Source organism: Oncorhynchus nerka, linkage group LG12 (genome assembly GCF_034236695.1).
Source record: "Oncorhynchus nerka isolate Pitt River linkage group LG12, Oner_Uvic_2.0, whole genome shotgun sequence".
Taxonomy (NCBI): domain Eukaryota; kingdom Metazoa; phylum Chordata; class Actinopteri; order Salmoniformes; family Salmonidae; genus Oncorhynchus; species Oncorhynchus nerka.
In genome coordinates, this window is record NC_088407.1 from 47,018,730 (window position 1) to 47,041,424 (window position 22,695).

General features: G+C 40.9%; 1 long non-coding RNA gene across 1 annotated transcript; it reads right to left on the reverse strand.

Annotated features, from left to right (window-relative positions):
• Positions 1-2,597: 2,597 nt before the first annotated feature.
• On the reverse strand, positions 2,598-19,778 carry LOC135574340 (uncharacterized). Its single transcript, XR_010465366.1, has 4 exons — positions 19,692-19,778; positions 17,072-17,137; positions 13,567-15,368; positions 2,598-2,666 (listed from the first exon to the last, which is right to left on the reverse strand). It is a non-coding gene; the product is annotated as an uncharacterized LOC135574340 (long non-coding RNA).
• Positions 19,779-22,695: the final 2,917 nt, after the last annotated feature.

The following is a 22,695-nucleotide window of genomic DNA, read 5'->3' on the forward strand; positions in this document are numbered from 1 at the left end:
ACCACCTCCCATCATCCCCATGGTGGCACCACTGTGGAAATGGGATGGTGGAGCGTGTACTCCACCTGTGGATTTCTATTCCAAGAGAAGAGGTCACTTAACCTTACCTAATTAGTAAAGAAATTACCATTGTGATAGCGTGAGAATAAGTTGTGATAGGTTAAATGTACGGCTCATGTGAGTGTATATCTGTAATACTTTCATGCATTTTCTACATAAAACAGGTTTAGCTACGTTTTACTTTGACATTTTAGTCATTTAGCAGAAGCTCTTATCCAGAGCGACTTACAGTAGTGAGTGTACATTTTCATACTCATACTTCATTTTTGATATTGGCAGATAAATATGCTAGATTTTGCAGCGACAATTATGACATTTTGCATAGCAATATGCAATTGTTTTGTCCATTTGTTGCAAAAATGCACTGACAAAGGAAAAAACTGTGTTGAGGTGTGGCTTGATTAAACCATTATGCAGTAAATGTGCGGTGATTGGTCAAATTTGTAAGCCCTCACATAATATGCAGGGAATTGTTGATTTTGCAACCAAAACAATGCGATCGCAGAGTCCTTGAGTAACCTCCCAGTAATCCCTGTGACTGCGTGTAGGTTAAGATTGGGTTGTAACAGAGTATCAGAGCGAGACGTTCCTATCTGTCAGCTAGTAATTGTTCTGTATGGTGACATGAGCAGAGTGGCCTGACTTCTCCCACTTATTACAGATGTCCGACTTAGATATGTTGAGCATCCTGCTATGATGTCCATCACCAAGCCGGAACATTCCGATGCCAAACCTCAGTTCCAGACTGGCACCCGGCCGGTGGCTGAGCCCGAGACCCTGCTGTTCACAATAACAGTGGAGGCTGGCTCAGCTGGGTCTTTGGGAGTGGAAGAGCTAATAAGAAGGAGGTTCATCTACCTGAGGACAAAGACAGATCTGTTAGGAACTGGTTCTTAACACTATATTCTATGTAGAGACAATTGAGTGGATTTTATTTCAAAGAAATTGTGGCTTGCTTCACATTGCTAATATCTTCTTCCTCAGATTGTCTGGGATCCAACTCTGCACAGATGGGTTAACAAAACTGAGCCCAAGGCTGAGGTACATAATTAAATTAAAAACAGTGAACAACCATTGTATTTCAACTCTGATAATATTACTAACAATTTGGAAAAATTGTTGATGTGTTTTACAGAACAAGTGTGTACCACCCCTCCACCGATGGGGACATATGGATATCAGGGGAACACTGGCAGTGTCCCCAAAGGAGTGAATCCTTACTCTATGAAAGCAGGTGAATATTGCTTTAGAATACATGTGGTTTAACCAAAACTGTGTCAGCCAATCATAGATGTCCCTGGTGATCTCCTGCTAATACCTTTCCCACTACCAGCAGGTCTATGGGGCAGCAGATACCCTACAATGCATTTGAATGATGGGACCAACTCAAAGCCTCCAAGCCATGGGCCTGGACAGCTTACTAGACAGCTCTCTGGCTTGCTCCTCCTTCACACTTTGACCTCATGGCACCAATGGTTGTGCCACCTGACATTCTACCCTACTGAGGTATGACTCTGGAGAATACTTCCAAATTGTATCCATTCATCATTAACTGAGATTTTACTTGAACATAGCAAATGGCTGAGATAGCAAGAATGTTAACTATTTTTTGTGTTGTCCAACAGGCCAATTAACCAGAGTGGATTTGCTAAACATAGATTTTTTCAGTGTTAAAAAACTTCAGCATTAAAAAATATTAAAAGATGATTTTTAAATTAAATCTCTCCTTTGTGTCCTCATGTAATTTGATGTGTTCTATCATCGCTTACAATGCTTATTGCTTCTGCATTGCTTTACGTTACAGACAAGTGTATATTATACACATATATTTTATTTTAGAAATGCATTTTGGATTTCCTACATTTACTTACTGTACAGACAAATATATTTTATACACATATATATTCTTTTTAAACATTTTTTTAAAATGTATTCCATAGACACATCTAAATGTCAATATTTTTACTATCTGTGTCAAGTGCTTATGCCCATTTATTTACATCCTGTATACACCTCACACAGATGGTCAGTGGCTTGAAAAGAAGACAACAGTAACATGTCAGATATAGTTTAAATGTATTCATTGTTGAGTTTGCACCCCAATATGACACTTGAAATATTTCACAGAAGACTGAAATGTAACAAAACACCTATTGTGTTTATTGAGATGTACACGGAGATGCTCAGTTGGTCAATATTCCCCTCCAGTGTTTCCCCAACATCTTGTCAACATGGGCCTCAAAAATTATCTCCAATATATTGTCCATGTAAAAAACCTGTCTGATTAGAACTAATAATGTCCGACAATACCTTTTTAATTCTATGCGCTATACATTTTGCTAGCATTTTTGCATCACAACACTGAAGTGTAAGGGGCCTCCAATTTTTTTATGGACTGGATCTTTATATTTACCACTTTGAATCGTGTTTCAGTAATAATGAAGGAGTGGTTAAAACATGCTAATAACGGTCCTCTGAGGATATCAAAAAGGTTTATCAGAGTTATTGACCTCACAAGAAGTCAGATTTGAGTAACTTACATTGTGGTGCTGAAACTTGAAACAGCAGCCACGGCACAATCAATCGGAAATGGACAGCTCATGGTGCTGAAAGTATGAAAAATTGAGTAAACATTATTCATTTTAAACCTCTCCATTTTAAATAGGGATATGTGTTGGAGCCTATTTCTTCCTATTTCAGAAATAAGAGGAAGGCCTACCTGTTTGACAGATTAAATTAGGCTATAGGCTGCTATATCCATTGATATGTTAGTCAATTCCTCCACCCGTCATCACTCTTTAAATAGCCCACCTCTGTGTCTGTTAAGACTTGAAATTAAGTTCGTATGAGAGGGTATGCCATAGGCCTACCTTTTCTTAAAGAAAAGGGCAAAAAGTACACTGTTAGTTCAAGATTTTGAAGAAAATCAAACAGATGTGATTATATACAGTTATCTATAACAACGCTTTGGTCCGCGATACTTAATGCTAGAAACAAGCTGTAAAACAGGAATAACTGGGAAAGACGTGACTCTGATGCATGTGGGGATATTGTTGTTTCATTTGGAAATAATCTAATTCTGTCATTATCAATTGATTAAGCTATTCGCATTCTGTACAATAAAATACATTTAAAGCCAGACAGCTTTTAGGGAAACACTTGTGACCTCTCGTTGGGTTAAGCCAAGGAAGAAGATTAGCCAGCAGTTGAAGCTTACATTTTTCTGCGTCAGTAGGCCTACTCGGTCTGGGGTGGAAAGGTAGGCCTAACTTGAAAATACCATGCTCAGATCCCTATTGACCTCTCAGAGTTAATTATTTGCAAACAGGTTCAGTTTCGTTGCCAATAATACACACTGTTTTGGCATTGTAGAAATATAATAAGATGAACACATAGGACTATCTCTCTGTCTATACTGTAATTTCAGTCATTTGTGATTTATTTAAAACTTTTCTACTAATACTGTATGGTAACTCTATTGAAGTCCACTCTTGTACAGCACACTAAAAGTGTATCTCTTTCTCTACAATTTAGGAGATTTTAAGATATTTTGTTGTTTGTGATGGTACTCTAGGTGCGAGGGCCATCCTGTGCCACCAGTCAATTGATGGTGGATCACCTTCTGACCCCGTGCTCGCCAGTGACCCAGCTGCCATAGAATTGACCTGGTATTTGAGCCAGCAACCTTTCGGTAACTGGCCCAATGATCTAACCTTGAGGCTACGTGCCGCCCCTTAGAATGTAGGGTGACTCCCCTAGTGGGTCCTGAACCCAGGTCAGCAGCACTACATTGCTGTGTGTCTGTATAGTTGAGGGTATATTGGTTTAGTAATACTCAATTCAGTTCTGGTACCAGAGGGGACATCAATGCTGTTACACGTGGCCATGATCACCAAGCTACCCTGACTTAATAAAACCTGAATTCAAAAAGAACAAGATGTGCTTGTCATTATTTTATTTTAACTTGTATTATAGTATGCCCACATTTCTGTCCACTACTTTTGAATCAGGTAGCAATTAAATGTAAAGGGCTTAATACAGTTCTAGCCACTAGGGGGTACTCTGGTGAAGCCCATGGGAAAAAAAGAAATGTAGTTTAAGTGAATTGGGAAGAGTAAGAATGAAAAACTAAAGAAAGACTGTAAACGGCTGTTACCTGTGCTGACATGATTAAAAGTGAAGTAAACCGTACTTTTCGCGTTGTAGTTTATATGATAAGCTCATTGGAAGAGAAACATAAACAGATACATGTGCTGCCTTTCCAACTGATGTCAAGTTCCAACACAAATATTCATGGGGCGGCAGGGGAGCCTAGTGGTTAGAGCATTGGACTAGTTCAAATCCCCGAGCTGACAAGGTACAAATCTGTCGTTCTGCCCCTGAACAGGCAGTTAACCCACTGTTCCTAGGCCGTCATTGAAAATAAGAATTTTTTATTTATTTATTTCACCTTTATTTAACCAGGTAGGCAAGTTGAGAACAAGTTCTCATTTACAATTGCGACCTGGCCAAGATAAAGCAAAGCAGTTCGACACATACAACGACACAGAGTTACACATGGAGTAAAACAAACATACAGTCAATAATACAGTATAAACAAGTCTATATACGAGTAAAACCAAATGCATGCTTTTCAACCGATCGCTGCCTGCACCCGCATGCCCGACTAGCATCACCACCCTGGATGGTTCCGACCTTGAATATGTGGACATCTATAAGTACCTAGGTGTCTGGCTAGACTGCAAACTCTCCTTCCAGACTCACATCAAACATCTCCAATCGAAAATCAAATCAAGAGTCGGCTTTCTATTCCGCAACAAAGCCTCCTTCACTCACGCCGCCAAGCTTACCCTAGTAAAACTGACTATCCTACCGATCCTCGATTTCGGCGATGTCATCTACAAAATGGCTTCCAACACTCTACTCAGCAAACTGGATGCAGTCTATCATAGTGCCATCCGTTTTGTCACCAAAGCACCTTATACCACCCACCACTGCGACTTGTATGCTCTAGTCGGCTGGCCCTCGCTACATATTCGTCGCCAGACCCACTGGCTCCAGGTCATCTACAAGTCCATGCTAGGTAAAGCTCCGCCTTATCTCAGTTCACTGGTCACGATGGCAACACCCATCCGTAGCACACGCTCCAGCAGGTGTATCTCACTGATCATCCCTAAAGCCAACACCTCATTTGGCCGCCTTTCGTTCCAGTACTCTGCTGCCTGTGACTGGAACGAACTGCAAAAATCGCTGAAGTTGGAGACTTTTATCTCCCTCACCAACTTCAAACATCAGCTATCCGAGCAGCTAACCGATCGCTGCAGCTGTACATAGTCTATTGGTAAATAGCCCACCCATTTTCACCTACCTCATTCCCATACTGTTTTTATACTGTTTTTTTTTTTTTTATTTATTTACTTTTCTGCTCTTTTGCACACCAATATCTCTACCTGTACATGACCATCTGATCATTTATCACCCCAGTGTTAATCTGCAAAATTGTATTATTCGCCTACCTCCTCATGCCTTTTGCACACATTGTATATAGACTGCCCATTTTTTTCTACTGTGTTATTGACTTGTTAATTGTTTACTCCATGTGTAACTCTGTGTTGTCTGTTCACACTGCTATGCTTTATCTTGGCCAGGTCGCAGTTGCAAATGAGAACTTGTTCTCAACTAGCCTACCTGGTTAAATAAAGGTGAAATAAAAAAAAATTAAAAATAAAAAAAAATACGATGTGAGCAAATGAGGTGAGATAAGGGAGGTAAAGGCAAAAAAAGGCCATGATGGCAAAGTAAATACAATATAGCAAGTAAAACACTGGAATGCTAGATTTGCAATGGAAGAATGTGCAAAGTAGAAATAAAAATAATGGGGTGCAAAGGAGCCAAATTAATTAATTAATTAAATACAGTAGGGAAAGAGGTAGTTGTTTGGGCTAAATTATAGGTGGGCTATGTACAGGTGCAGTAATCTGTGAGCTGTTCTGATAGTTGGTGCTTAAAGCTAGTGAGGGGGATAAGTGTTTCCAGTTTCAGAGATTTTTGTAGTTCGTTCCAGTCATTGGCAGCAGAGAACTGGAAGGAGAGGCGGCCAAAGAAAGAATTGGTTTTGGGGGTGACTAGAGATATACCTGCTGGAGCGTGTGCTACAGGTGGGAGATGCTATGGTGACCAGCGAGCTGGGATAAGGGGGGACTTTACCTAGCAGGGTCTTGTAGATGACATGGAGCCAGTGGGTTTGGCGACGAGTATGAAGCGAGGGCCAGCCAACGAGAGCGTACAGGTCGCAATGGTGGGTAGTATATGGGGCTTTGGGGACCAAATGGATTGCACTGTGATAGACTGCATCCAATTTGTTCAGTAGGGTATTGGAGGCTATTTTGTAAATGACATCGCCAAAGTCGAGGATTGGTAGGATGGTCAGTTTTACAAGGGTATGTTTGGAAGCATGAGTGAAGGATGCTTTGTTGCGAAATAGGAAGCCAATTCTAGATTTAACTTTGGAGAGTTTACAGTCTAACCAGACACCTAAGTATTTGTAGTTGTCCACGTATTCTAAATCAGAGCCGTCCAGAGTAGTGATGTTGGACAGGCGGGCAGGTGCAGGTAGCGATCGGTTGAAGAGCATGCATTTAGTTTTACTTGTATTTAAGAGCAATTGGAGGCCACGGAAGGAGAGTTGTATGGCATTGAAGCTTGCCTGGAGGGTTGTTAACACAGTGTCCAAAGAAGGGCCAGAAGTATACAGAATGGTGTCGTCTGCGTAGAGGTGGATCAGAGACGCACCAGCAGCAAGAGCGACCTCATTGATGTATAACGAGAAGAGAGTCGTTCCAAGAATTGAACCCTGTGGCACCCCATAGAGACTGCCAGAGGTCCGGACAGCAGACCCTTCGATTTGACACACTGAACTCTATCAGAGAAGTAGTTGGTGAACCAGGCGAGGCAATCATTTGAGAAACCAAGGCTGTCGAGTCTGCCGATGAGGATGTGGTGATTGACAGAGTCGAAAGCCTTGGCCAGATCAATGAATACGGCTGCACAGTAATGTTTCTTATCGATGGCGGTTAAAGATATCGCTTAGGACCTTGAGCGTGGCTGAGGTGCACCCATGACCAGCTCTGAAACCAGATTGCATAGCAGAGAAGGTATGGTGAGATTCGAAATGGTCGGTAATCTGCTTGTTGACTTGGCTTTCGAAGACCTTAGAAAGGCATGGTAGGATAGATATAGGTCTGTAGCAGTTTGGGTCAAGAGTGTCCCCCTTTGAAGAGGTGGATGACTGCAGCTGCTTTCCAATCTTTGGGAATCTCAGACGACACGAAAGAGAGGTTGAACAGGCTAGTAATAGGGGTGGCAACAATTTCGGCAGATAATTTTAGAAAGAAAGGGTCCAGATTGTCTAGCCCGGCTGATTTGTAGGGGTCCAGATTTTGCAGCTCTTTCAGAACATCAGCGGAACGGATTTGGGAGAAGGAGAAATGGGGAAGGCTTGGGCGAGTTGCTGTGGAGGGTGCAGTGCTATTGACCGGGGTAGGAGTAGCCAGGTGGAAAGCATGGCCAGCCGTAGAAAAATGCTTATTGAAATTCTCAATTATGGTGGATTTATCAGTGGTGACAGTGTTTCCTATCTTCAGTGCAGTGGGCAGCTGGGAGGAGGTGTTCTTATTCTCCATGGACTTTACAGTGTCCCAGAACTTTTTTGAGTTAGTGTTGCAGGAAGCAAATTTCTGCTTGAAAAAGCTAGCCTTGGCTTTTCTAACTGCTTTTGTATAATGGTTTCTAGCTTCCCTGAACAGCTGTATATCACGGGGCTGTTCGATGCTAATGCAGAACCTCATAGGATGTTTTTGTGTTGGTTAAGGGCAGACAGGTCTGGGGAGAACCAAGGGCTATATCTGTTCCTGGTTCTAAATTTCTTGAATGGGGCATGTTTATTTAAGATGGTTAGGAAGGCATTTAAAAAAATATCCAGGCATCCTCTACTGACGGGATGAGATCAATATCCTTCCAGGATACCCCGGCCAGGTCGATTAGAAAGGACTGCTCGCTGAAGTGTTTCAGGGAGCGTTTTACAGTGATGAGTGGAGGTCGTTTGACCGCTGACCCATTACGGATGCAGGCAATGAGGCAGTGATCGCTGAGATCTTGGTTGAAGACAGCAGAGGTGTATTTAGAGGGCAAGTTGGTTAGGATGATATCTATGAGGGTGCCCGTGTTTAAGGCTTTGGGGAGGTACCTGGTAGGTTCATTGATCATTTGTGTGAGATTGAGGGCATCAAGTTTAGATTTTAGGATGGCTGGGGTGTTAAGCATGTTCCAGTTTAGGTCGCCTAGCAGCACGAGCTCTGAAGATAGATGGGGGGCAATCAGTTCACATATGGTGTCCAGAGCACAGCTGGGGGCAGAGGGTGGTCTATAGCAGGTGGCAACGGTGAGAGACTTGTTTTTAGAGAGGTGGATTTTTAAAAGTAGAAGTTCAAATTGTTTGGGTACAGACCTGGATAGTAGGACAGAACTCTGCAGGCTATCTTTGCAGTAGATTGCAACACCGCCCCCTTTGGCAGTTCTATCTTGTCTGAAAATGTTGTAGTTTGGAATTAAAATTTCAGAAATTTTGATGGTCTTCCTAAGCCAGGATTCAGACACAGCTAGAACATCCGGGTTGGCAGAGTGTGCTAAAGCAGTGAATAGAACAAACTTAGGGAGGAGGCTTCTAATGTTAACATGCATGAAACCAAGGCTATTACGGTTACAGAAGTCGTCAAAGAGAGCGCCTGGGGAATAGGAGTGGAGCTAGGCACTGCAGGGCCTGGATTCACCTCTACATCGCCAGAGGAACAGAGGAGGAGTAGAATAAGGGTGCGGCTAAAAGCAATAAGAATTGGTCATCTAGAACAGAGAGTAAAAGGAGGTTTCTAGGGGCGATAAAATAGCATCAAGGTATAATGTACAGACAAAGGTATGGTAGGATGTGAATACAGTGGAGGTAAACCTAGGTATTGAGTGATGAAGAGAGAGATATTGTCTCTAGAAACATCATTGAAACCAGGAGATGTCATGTGTGGGTGGTGGAACTAATAGGTTGGATAAGGTATAGTGAGCAGGACTAGAGGCTCTACAGTGAAATAAGCCAATAAACACTAACCAGAACAACAATGGACAAGGCATATTGACATTAAGGAGAGGCATGCTTAGTCGAGTGATCAAAAGGGTCCGGTGAGTGGAGAGGTTGGTTGGGGGTCACGGCGATTTAGACAGCTAGCCAGGCCATCGGTAGCAAGCTAGCATAGGATGGAGGTCTGTTATTAGCCACCTCTTGCGTTCCGTCAGTAGATTAGTGGGGTTCCGTGTGGTAGAGGGGATTAATCCAAATCACACAACAACAACAAAAATAAAAACAATAGATATAGTTATAGAGGCCCAAGAAAAAAATAATAATAATAAAGTAAAAAATTAAAAATGTCCGATTGTCTATTCAGATAGCAGTCGATAAGACAGCTAACGGTTAGCAGGCCGCAGATGGGCGTTCAGGTGACGTCGCGACGGAGGAGCCAGCCGGATAACTCCAGTTTTGAAGGCCCGGTGGGGCTCCGCATAGGCAGTAAAACGGGTCCAGATAGGTGACTGCAGCCCAGGAGTGATTGATGGAACTCTTCAGCTGGCTGGCTCCGGAATAATTGATGTTTGCTCCGGAATCGACGAAAGCCGATAGTCACACGGATAGCAGCTAGCTAGCTGTGAGATCCAGGTATGAATGTCCAGAGTTAGCGGTTGAAATCCAGGGACATGGAGAGAAAAATTGGTCCGGTATGTTTCGTTCCGAGCGCGCTGCGCCGTACAAAACTGGCGATAGATTTTCGAGCTAAAGGATAGCTGATGACCACAAACCGTGGTTAGCTGAATACTAACGATTTGCCAGTAAAGAAGCTAACTAGCTTCTGAACTAGCTTCTGGATTATCTTCTGGATTAGTTTCTGGCTAGCTTCTTGGAGTTTCTGGCTAGCTTCTTGGAGGATTACAGATTTGAGGTAAATAATACTTTTTTATAAATATAAATTGGTGAGGCGGGTTGCAGGAGAGTGTTTTGAAGATGAGTTTATGGAAAATTTAAAAAAATTATGTGAAAAAAGTTGTAAATATATATATATATATATGGGACACGTATAACTGACTTGCCTAGTTAAATAAAGGTCCAATTTTGAAAAAGCAATAGACTTTCACATTGTAGATCTGTTGTAAAAACAATATAATCATAATATATGCCATTTAGCAGATGTTTTCATCCAAAGCGACTTAATCATTTGCACATACATTTTACGTATGGGTTGCCCCGGGAAACGAACCCACAACCCTGGTGGTGGGATCGGCTCTCCAACGCATCATTTACTAAACAAAATCCCGCAAACGTGAGAGCGCCAGAAATAAACATCGCGAGATTGTAAATATGTGTGAGAGTCAGATTTGAAAGCAGACGTTTTCATCCAAACCGATTTACAGTAATGCGTACATACATTTTACCTATGTAAAATGAGACTTTTTCAACGTTTTTCCGATTCATTTTTTTACGTCTTTCTTTATAGTACTGTATGTATTCAACATTTCGAATGGATCACTTCCCAATGGGCACATACATCAATTCAATTTTTATTCGACGTTGGTTCAACGTAATTTCATTGAAATTACATGGAAACAACATTGATTTGGGTTTGTGTCACAGTGAATTTTATAATCTGCAGTCAATTTCATTATGTTTTCATGTGCCATGATTCTGACATTTGATATATGATCCTCATAGGATTAGGCTAGCTAGTTTCAGTGGGGCAGTAAATGTAATCTCAATACAATACGATGTGCATATAATGTACATATAGCCAATATAGCTATTAAACCCATGTTCAGTGAATGCAATCTGTGACGCAAGTGGCCGAATATGTTTGTGACGTTCCATGGAACCCACGGTATTGTTTAAAACTCGATTCTGATTGGCTTGCAGGTCATTCTACAGTGTAAATTATAAGTGAAAACGTGCTTTTATATCAGTGTGACAGATTCACAATACCGAGCGTGTCTCAAACCGTCCCGCGCTTTTATCTGCCTAAAGGTATCTTCACGCACGACTGGATAGGCCTTTTAGATACGCTTGTCCAAGGTAAGGATATGAGTCAAGCTATAGCCTACTTTTAATGTTTTAGTTCCGAACTCAAGTTACTCCAGTCAAGTGACTAATCGTAAAGGTTTGTTGTTTTGACTGAGCAGTCCAATGGCCAATGCTGTTTTTGGACTCTGAGATCCTTTGCTATATACTATGATGAGCCAATAACATGCATAGATTATGCATTAGGCATTGCACAAGTCGGTGTCTAGGTCAGAAGTTTGTTGTTTTGATATAATATGCTGTTTTTGAACTATTTCTATGATGCAATAACATCATAGATTATGCATTACTGCACAAGTCAAGTGATTTATCGTTAAGAGTTAGTTAGTTGTTTTGACTGTCAAAACAAACAACTTTGATGGAATATTCCAAATTACAATGCAATTATGCATCACAAATTCACAATACTTCTTGTATTTCAATTATTCATCTAGGCCCAAGACATAAAGTTGCCTGAAAGCTGTGTAGCAATAATTCCTGCTCCTGACCCATAGGATGGTAATCACATACATGATTGGCTTAATCAAGAATCATGGATACCTTTCATGAGTACTCACACACCAGATTTTTTTTACATACCTCAGAAGGAAGATGCCTCAATATCTGGAAGCACTGACTCATGTACAATTGTTAATGCTATCTCTGAAATGTCTAACAAAATGTTGACTTGATCATTTCATCAAGAACTCATCACAAGTTGGAACTAGTGGTCAACATTGGGACAATGCAGCCCAAAATAACAGGGCTGAATATTTTCATGGAGGTAAGCACTACACTTCTGATGGGTTTAAAGATTGTATTACATTATCTAAAAGTGAGAAAGTAAACCCCAGCTGCTGTTATTCTTTTCACGGGGAAGGACAAATCCCATTATGCCATGAATATTTCATTGCTGAACAACCTTAGATATTTTTCCTCTAATTTGGCTCCCGTTCTTTCCAACAGTGAGCAAGACCTGTCAGCAGAGCTCACTGGAGCAGGGAGACATCCCATCATCCTTTTGGCGCCTGACAAAGTACACTTTTTTTTCTTCTAAATAACACTATAGTAACATCTTCTGCACAAAGTTACATTCCTAATAAGATTGGTGTTAAGTGAGAAAGAATCCTAAAGATGGTCCAATGGGCATGGTCTGAAGCCTCTCGTCATCTCAGTATGTTGAACCACCTGATTTCCTGCAGGCTTGAGATTCAGATCCTGCTGAACGATGTTAAGCAGTCGATTAACCACATGCAGGGACGCTGAACACCATGCAGGGGCAGTGTATTGAGTTGCAGACTGCCATATCTAAGGTAGTGTCAGATGAGTCTCAGATACAGAAGAATAAGTCTATGATGGTATGGTGATAATGATTGAGATGGTGATTATAATAATGATGACTAGCTTTACCCCACCCTACAGGCGGTAAATCATTGGATCTGATTAATTCAATTCAACGCAATTCATTCTTTGAGGACTGCAAACCATACAAATACAATTTATTTACACTAATAATAAGCTATTGTCAACTTCCGTCTATGGTTATCTTGCTCATTGCTCACTGTCAATTGCTCACGGTTACCCTATTTGTGTAACTATTATTGATTTCTCGCAGAAAAACAATTTGGTTGTAAATGTAACTGGGGCCACCGTAAATAATTGTTAGGCTACTCATTTTGAATTCACCGGTGGCAACTTGTGTGACCATAAAAGTCTGTGTGGGCACTGGGCACAGTAAAATAATTTGGTTACTGACCTGTCCTACATCATAGAAGAACCTTCAATTCGGAACTAGGAAATTCTGACATTTCTGACTCGCTAACTCATTATGGAATGATGATTTCAAGTTTCCCACTTGTGAAGTATCAGAATCAACCAGTAGGAAGCTCTACGCTAATAACTTACATTCATTTTAACTCTGAGGTTCCAAGTTTCCGATGGCATGTGAATGCGTCAATAATTGCCATGGTCATTTTGAATGTTCAGTCACTGAGCATTATGGGTAATTGTCCTACATACTTACATCAAATGATGTAGTAACAGTGCCATTCCAAACACAATAAATGTGAAAATTAACGAAGATAATGATACAAAATAAAAGTGAAGAAAATCAGTTGAAAATTGTAGTAGGAAATGCCCCTGCAGCAGGGAGGCTTATGGTATTATAATATATTGTAGATAACATTAATATAATTTGTGTATTTGCAGTATCAGTACACATACAAATGAAAGTATATGCTACCTTGTCTCCCATGGATTAATCTGAGCCCACTGTCCTTCCACAAAAATTTGTGACCAAAACATTAAGAACACCTTCCTATTGAGTGATTTTTTAGGGAATGACAATATGCTCTATATTATACCTTCAGATCATCACACCAGCCGAAGTTGCTGTGCAGAGGGAGGAGATCGTCCGAGCATCAGGCCTCATCCCGTCACAGAGGAAGGGTATCCTACAAACAGCCAGTGTCCCTTCACAGAGGGAGGGGATTCTCTCAGCCGCCAGCATCAATGCACAGAGGGAGGAGATCCTACGATCATCAGGCCTCATCCCTGCACGGAGGGGAGGGGATCCTCCAAACAGCCAGTGTCACTGCGCAGAGGGAGGAAATCGTCCCAATGGCCAGCGTCCCTGTGCACAGGGAGGGGATTGTCCCAAGGGCTAGTGTCCCTGCTGAGAGGGAGGAGATCCTCCGAGCATCAGGCCTCATCCCTGCACAGAGGAAGGGGATCCTCCAAACAGCCAGTGTCCCTGCACCGAGGGGAGGGAATTCTCCGAGCAGCTAGCATCACTGCGCAGAGGGAGGAGATCCTCAGAGCATCAGGCCTCATCCCTGCACATAGAGAGGGGATCCTCCGAGCATCAGGCCTCATCCCTTCAAAGAGGGAGGGGATTCTTCCAGCAGCTTCTATCACTGCGCAGAAGAATAAGATCCTCAGAGCATCACAACTCACCCCTGCACAAAGGAAGTTGATCCTCCTGATGACCAGTGTCACTGCGCAGAGAAAGGGAATCTTCCCAAAGGCCAGCGTCCCTGCGCACAGGGAGTGGATCGTCCCAAAGGCTGGTGTCCCTGCAGAGAGGGAGGAGATCCTCCTCACAGCCAGTGTCCCTGTGAAGAATGAAAACAATCATCCACAACCACCTCCCATCATCCCCATGGTGGCACCACTGTGGAAATGGGATGGTGGAGCGTGTACTCCACCTGTGGATTTCTATTCCAAGAGAAGAGGTCACTTAACCTTACCTAATTAGTAAAGAAATTACCATTGTGATAGCGTGAGAATAAGTTGTGATAGGTTAAATGTACGGCTCATGTGAGTGTATATCTGTAATACTTTCATGCATTTTCTACATAAAACAGGTTTAGCTACGTTTTACTTTGACATTTTAGTCATTTAGCAGAAGCTCTTATCCAGAGCGACTTACAGTAGTGAGTGTACATTTTCATACTTATACTTCATTTTTTGATATTGGCAGATAAATATGCTAGATTTTGCAGCGACAATTATGACATTTTGCATAGCAATATGCAATTGTTTTGTCCATTTGTTGCAAAAATGCGCTGACAAGGGAAAAAACTGTGTTGAGGTGTGGCTTGATTAAACCATATTAAGCAGTAAATGTGCGGTGATTGGTTGAAATTGCGAGCCCTCTTTTTTTACTGTGGTAATGGGTCAGTTCTATGCGATGATAATATTGTGATGATGTGACTATTTTATGCAGAAATAGTTTGGCGATTGGTCAAATTTGTAAGCCCTCACATAATATGCAGGGAATTGTTGATTTTGCAACCAAAACAATGCGATCGCAGAGTCCTGAGTAACCTCCCAGTAATCCCTGTGACTGCGTGTAGGTTAAGATTGGGTTGTAACAGAGTATCAGAGCGAGACGTTCCTATCTGTCAGCCAGTAATTGTTCTGTATGGTGACATGAGCAGAGTGGCCTGACTTCTCCCACTTATTACAGATGTCCGACTTAGATATGTTGAGCATCCTGCTATGATGTCCATCACCAAGCCGGAACATTCCGATGCCAAACCTCAGTTCCAGACTGGCACCCGGCCGGTGGCTGAGCCCGAGACCCCTGCTGTTCACAATAACAGTGGAGGCTGGCTCAGCTGGGTCTTTGGGAGTGGAAGAGCTAAGAAGGAGGTTCATCTACCTGAGGACAAAGACAGATCTGTTAGGAACTGGTTCTTAACACTATATTCTATGTAGAGACAATTGAGTGGATTTTGTTTCAAAGAAATTGTGGCTTGCTTCACATTGCTAATATCTTCTTCCTCAGATTGTCTGGGATCCAACTCTGCACAGATGGGTTAACAAAACTGAGCCCAAGGCTGAGGTACATAATTAAATTAAAAACAGTGAACAACCAGTGTATTTCAACTCTGATAATATTACTAACAATTTGGAAAAATTGTTGATGTGCAGAACAGTGTGTACCACCCCTCCACCGATGGGGACATATGGATATCAGGGGAACACTGGCAGTGTCCCCAAAGGAGTGAATCCTTACTCTATGAAAGCAGGTGAATATTGCTTTAGAATACATGTGGTTTAACCAAAACTGTGTCAGCCAATCATAGATGTCCCTGGTGATCTCCTGCTAACACCTTTCCCACTACCAGCAGGTCTATGGGGCAGCAGATACCCTACAATGCATTTGAATGATGGGACCAACTCAAAGCCTCCAAGCCATGGGCCTGGACAGCTTACTAGACAGCTCTGGCTTGCTCCTCCTTCACACTTTGACCTCATGGCACCAATGGTTGTGCCACCTGACATTCTACCCTACTGAGGTATGACTCTGGAAAATACTTCCAAATTGTATCCATTCATCATTAACTGAGATTTTACTTGAACATAGCAAATGGCTGAGATAGCAAGAATGTTAACTATTTTTTGTGTTGTCCAACAGGCCAATTAACCAGAGTGGATTTGCCAAACATAGATTTTTTCAGTGTTAAAAAACTTCAGCATTAAAAAATATTAAAAGATGATTTTTTAATTAAATCTCTCCTTTGTGTCCTCATGTAATTTGATGTGTTCTATCATCGTTTACAATGCTTATTGCTTCTGCATTGCTTTACGTTACAGACAAGTGTATATTATACACATATATTTTATTTTAGAAATGCATTTTGGATTTCCTACATTTACTTACTGTACAGACAAATATATTTTATACACATATATATTCTTTTTAAACATTTTTTAAAATGTATTCCATAGACACATCTAAATATATTTAGATGCATTTTGAATTTCTAAATGTCAATATTTTTACTATCTGTGTCAAGTGCTTATGCCCATTTATTTACATCCTGTATACACCTCACACAGATGGTCAGTGGCTTGAAAAGAAGACAACAGTAACATGTCAGATATAGTTTAAATGTATTCATTGTTGAGTTTGCACCCCAATATGACACTTGAAATATTTCACAGAAGACTGAAATGTAACAAAACACCTATTGTGTTTATTGAGATGTACACGGAGATGCTCAGTTGGTCAATATTCCCCTCCAGTGTTTCCCCAACATCTTGTCAACATGGGCCTCAAAAATTATCTCCAATATATTGTCCATGTAAAAAACCTGTCTGATTAGAACTAATAATGTCCGACAATACCTTTTTAATTCTATGCGCTATACATTTTGCTAGCATTTTTGCATCACAACACTGAAGTGTAAGGGGCCTCCAATTTTTTTATGGACTGGATCTTTATATTTACCACTTTGAATCGTGTTTCAGTAATAATGAAGGAGTGGTTAAAACATGCTAATAACGGTCCTCTGAGGATATCAAAAAAGGTTTATCAGAGTTATTGACCTCACAAGAAGTCAGATTTGAGTAACTTACATTGTGGTGCTGAAACTTGAAGCAGCAGCCACGGCACAATCAATCGGAAATGGACAGCTCATGGTGCTGAAAGTATGAAAAATTGAGTAAACATTATTCATTTAAACCTCTCCATTTTAAATAGGGATATGTGTTGGAGCCTATTTCTTCCTATTTAAGAAATAAGAGGTAGGCCTACCTGTTTTGACAGATGAAATTAGGCTATAGGCTGCTATATCCATTGATATGTTAGTCATTTCCTCCACCCGCCATGCACTCTTTAAATAGCCCACCTCTGTGTCTGTTAAGACTTGAAATTAAGTTCGTATGACAGGGTATGCCATAGGCCTACCTTTTCTTAAAGAAAAGGGCAAAAAGTACACTGTTAGTTCAAGATTTTGAAGAAAATCAAACAGATGTGATTATATACAGTTATCTATAACAACGCTTTGGTCCGCGATACTTAATGCTAGAAACAAGATGTAAAATAGGAATAACTGGGAAAGACGTGACTCTGATGCATGTGGGGATATTGTTGTTTCATTTGGAAATAATCTAATTCTGTCACTATGAATTGATTAAGGTATTCACATTCTGGGGGCGGCAGGGTAGCCTAGTGGTTAGAGCGTTGGACTAGTAACCGAAAGGTTGCAAGTTCATATCCCCGAGCTGACAAGGTACGAATCTGTCGTTCTGCCCCTGAACAGGCAGTTCTGTACATTGAAAATAAAACTGACTAGTTTTAAAATAAATTCTGTCCAATAAAATATATTTAAACCCAGACAGCTTTTAGGGAAACAATTGTGACCTCTCGTTGGGTTAAGCCAAGGAAGAAGATTAGCCAGCAGTTGAAGCTTACATTTTTCTGCGTCAGTAGGCCTACTCGGTCTGGGGTGGAAAGGTAGGCCTAACTTGAAAGTACCATGCTCAGATCCCTATTGACGTCTCAGAGTTAATTATTTGCAAACGGGTTCAGTTTCGTTGCAAATAATACACACTGTTTTGGCATTGTAGAAATATAATAAGATGAACACATAGGACTATCTCTCTGTCTATACTGTAATTTCAGTCATTTGTGATTTATTTAAAACGTTTCTACTAATACTGTATGGTAACTCTATTGAAGTCCACTCTTGTACAGCACACTAAAGTGTATCTCTTTCTCTACAATTTAGGAGATTTTAAGATATTTTGTTGTTTGTGATGGTACTCTAGGTGCGAGGGCCATCCTGTGCCACCAGTCAATTGATGGTGGATCACCTTCTGACCCCGTGCTCGCCAGGTGACCCAGCTGCCATAGAATTGACCTGGTATTTGAGCCAGCAACCTTTCGGTAACTGGCCCAATGATCTAACCTTGAGGCTACGTGCTGCCCCTTAGAATGTAGGGTGACTCCCCTAGTGGGTCCTGAACCCAGGTCAGCAGCACTACATTGCTGTGTGTCTGTATAGTTGAGGGTATATTGGTTTAGTAATACTCAATATAACTTGTATTATAGTATGCATTTTATTTTAAGTATTATAGTATGCCCACATTTCTGTCCACTACTTTTGAATCAGGTAGCAATTAAATGTAAGGGGCTTAATACAGTTCTAGCCACTAGGGGGTACTCTGGTGAAGCCCATGGGAAAAAAAGAAATGTAGTTTAAGTGAATTGGGAAGAGTAAGAATGAAAAACTAAAGAAAGACTGTAAACGGCTGTTACCTGTGCTGACATGATTAAAAGTGAAGTAAACCGTACTTTTCGCGTTGTAGTTTATATGATAAGCTCATTGGAAGGGAAACATAAACAGATACATGTGCTGCCTTTCCAACTGATGTCAAGATCCAACACAAATATTCATGGGGCGGCAGGGGAGCCTAGTGGTTAGAGCATTGGACTAGTTCAAATCCCCGAGCTGACAAGGTACAAATCTGTCGTTCTGCCCCTGAACAGGCAGTTAACCCACTGTTCCTAGGCCGTCATTGAAAATAAGAATTTTTTTATTTTTATTTATTTATTTCACCTTTATTTAACCAGGTAGGCAAGTTGAGAACAAGTTCTCATTTACAATTGCGACCTGGCCAAGATAAAGCAAAGCAGTTCGACACATACAACGACACAGAGTTACTTACACATGGAGTAAAACAAACATACAGTCAATAATACAGTATAAACAAGTCTATATACGATGTGAGCAAATGAGGTGAGATAAGGGAGGTAAAGGCAAAAAAAGGCCATGATGGCAAAGTAAATACAATATAGCAAGTAAAACACTGGAATGCTAGATTTGCAATGGAAGAATGTGCAAAGTAGAAATAAAAATAATGGGGTGCAAAGGAGCCAAATTAATTAATTAATTAAATACAGTAGGGAAAGAGGTAGTTGTTTGGGCTAAATTATAGGTGGGCTATGTACAGGTGCAGTAATCTGTGAGCTGTTCTGATAGTTGGTGCTTAAAGCTAGTGAGGGGGATAAGTGTTTCCAGTTTCAGAGATTTTTGTAGTCTGTTCCAGTCATTGGCAGCAGAGAACTGGAAGGAGAGGCGGCCAAAGAAAGAATTGGTTTTGGGGGTGACTAGAGAGATATACCTGCTGGAGCGTGTGCTACAGGTGGGAAATGCTATGGTGACCAGCGAGCTGAGATAAGGGGGGACTTTACCTAGCAGGGTCTTGTAGATGACATGGAGCCAGTGGGTTTGGCGACGAGTATGAAGCGAGGGCCAGCCAACAATTGATGTTTGCTCCGGAATCGACGAAAGCCGATAGTCACACGGATAGCAGCTAGCTAGCTGTGAGATCCAGGTATGAATGTCCAGAGTTAGCGGTTGAAATCCAGGGACATGGAGAGAAAAATTGGTCCGGTATGTTTCGTTCCGAGCCGCGCTGCGCCATACAAAACTGGCAATAGATTTTCGAACTAAAGGATAGCTGATGACCACAAACCGTGGTTAGCTGAATACTAATGATTTGCCAGTAAAGAAGCTAACTAGCTTCTGGATTTGCTTCTGGCTAGCTTCTTGGAGGATTACAGATTTGAGGTAAATAATACTTTTTTATAAATATAAATTGGTGAGGCGGGTTGCAGGAGAGTGTTTTGAAGATGAATTTATGGAAAATTAAAAAACATGTGAAAAAAGTTGTAAATATATATATATACGGCACACGTATAACTGACTTGCCTAGTTAAATAATGGGAAAATTTTGAAAAAGCAATAGACTTTCACATTGTAGGTCTGTTGTAAAAACAATAAAATCATAATATATGCCATTTAGCAGATGTTTTCATCCAAAGCGATTTAGTCATTTGCACATACATTTTACGTATGGGTTGCCCCGGGAAACGAACCCACAACCCTGGTGGTGGGATCGGCTCTCCAACGCATCATTTACTAAACAAAATCCCGCAAACGTGAGAGCGCCAGAAATAAACATCGCGAGATTGTAAATATGTGTGAGAGTCAGATTTGAAAGCAGACGTTTTCATCCAAAACGATTTACAGTAATGCGTACATACATTTTACCTACGTAAAATTGGACTTTTTCAAAGGTTTTTCCGATTCCATTTTTTTACGTCTTTCTTTATAATACTGTATGTATTCAATAATTTCGAATGGATCACTTCCCAATGGGCACATACATCAATTCAATTTTTATTCGACGTTGGTTCAACGTAATTTCATTGAAATTACATGGGTTTATTGTGTCACAGTGAATTTTATAATCTGCAGTCAATTTCATTATGTTTTCATGTGCCATGATTCTGACATTTGACCCTCATAGGATTAGGCTAGATAGTTTCAGTGGGGCAGTAAATGTAATCTCAATACAATACGATGTGCATATAATGTACATATAGCCAATATAGCTATTAAACCAATGTTCAGTGAACGCAATCTGTGACGCAAGTGGCCGAATATGTTTGTGACGTTCCATGGAACCCACGGTATTGTTTAAAACTCGATTCTGATTGGCCTGCAGGTCATTCTACAGTGTAAATTATAAATGAACACGTGCTTTTATATCAGTGTGACAGATTCACAATACCGAGCGTGTCTCAAATCGTCCCGCGCTTTTATCTGCCTAAAGGTATCTTCACGCACGACTGGATAGGCCTTTTAGATACGCTTGTCCAAGGTAAGGATATGAGTCAAGCTATAGCCTACTTTTAATGTTTTAGTTCCGAACTCAAGTTACTCCAGTCAAGTGACTAATCGTAAAGGTTTGTTGTTTTGACTGAGCAGTCCAATGGCCAATGCTGTTTTTTTGAGACTACTATGATCCTTTGCACAGATTATGCATTAGGCATTGCACAAGTCGGTGTCTAGGTCAGAATATATAATAGCTATTTCCGGCAATTCAAGTTACTCACGTCAAGTGATTTATCGTAAGAGTTAGTTGTTTTGACTGTCAAAACAAACAACTTTGATGGAATATTCCAAATTACAATGCAATTATGCATCACAAATTCACAATACTTCTTGTATTTCAATTATTCATCTAGGCCCAAGACGTAAAGTTGCCTGAAAGCTGTGTAGCAATAATTCCTGCTCTTGACCCATAGGATGGTAATCACATACATGATTGGCTTAATCAAGAATCATGGATACCTTCATGAGTACTCACACACCAGATTTTTTACATACCTCAGAAGGAAGATGCCTCAATATCTGGAAGCACTGTCTCATGTACAATTGTTAATGCTATCTCTGAAATGTCTAACAAAATGTTGACTTGATCATTTCATCAAGAACTCATCACAAGTTGGAACTAGTGGTCAACATTGGGACAATGCAGCCCAAAATAACAGGGGCTGAATATTTTCATGGAGGTAAGCACTACACTTCTGATGGGTTTAAAGATTGTATTACATTATCTAAAAGTGAGAAAGTAAACCCCAGCTGCTGTTATTCTTTTCACGGGGAAGGACAAATCCCATTATGCCATGAATATTTCATTGCTGAACAACCATAGATATTTTTCCTCTAATTTGGCTCCCGTTCCTCCCAACAGTGAGCAAGACCTGTCAGCAGAGCTCACTGGAGCAGGGAGACATCCCATCATCCTTTGGCGCCTGACAAAGTACACTTTTTTCTTCTAAATAACACTATAGTAACATCTTCTGCACACAGTTACATTCCTAATAAGATTGGTGTTAAGTGGGAAAGAATCCTAAAGATGGTCCAATGGGCATGGTCTGAAGCCTCTCGTCATCTCAGTATGTTGAACCACCTGATTTCCTGCAGGCTTGAGATTCAGATCCTGCTGAACGATGTTAAGCAGTCGATTAACCACATGCAGGGGGACGCTGAACACCATGCAGGGGCAGTGTATTGAGTTGCAGACTGCCATATCTAAGGTAGTGTCAGATGAGTCTCAGATACAGAAGAATAAGTCTATGATGGTATGGTGATAATGATTGAGATGGTGATTATAATAATGATGACTAGCTTTACCCCACCCTACAGGCGGTAAATCATTGGATCTGATTAATTCAATTCAACGCAATTCATTCTTTGAGGACTGCAACCATACAAATACAATTTATTTACACTAATAAGCTATTGTCAACTTCCCGTCTATGGTTATCTTGTTCATTGCGCACTGTCAATTGCTCACGGTTACCCTATCTGTGTAACTATTATTGATTTCGCAGAAAAACAATT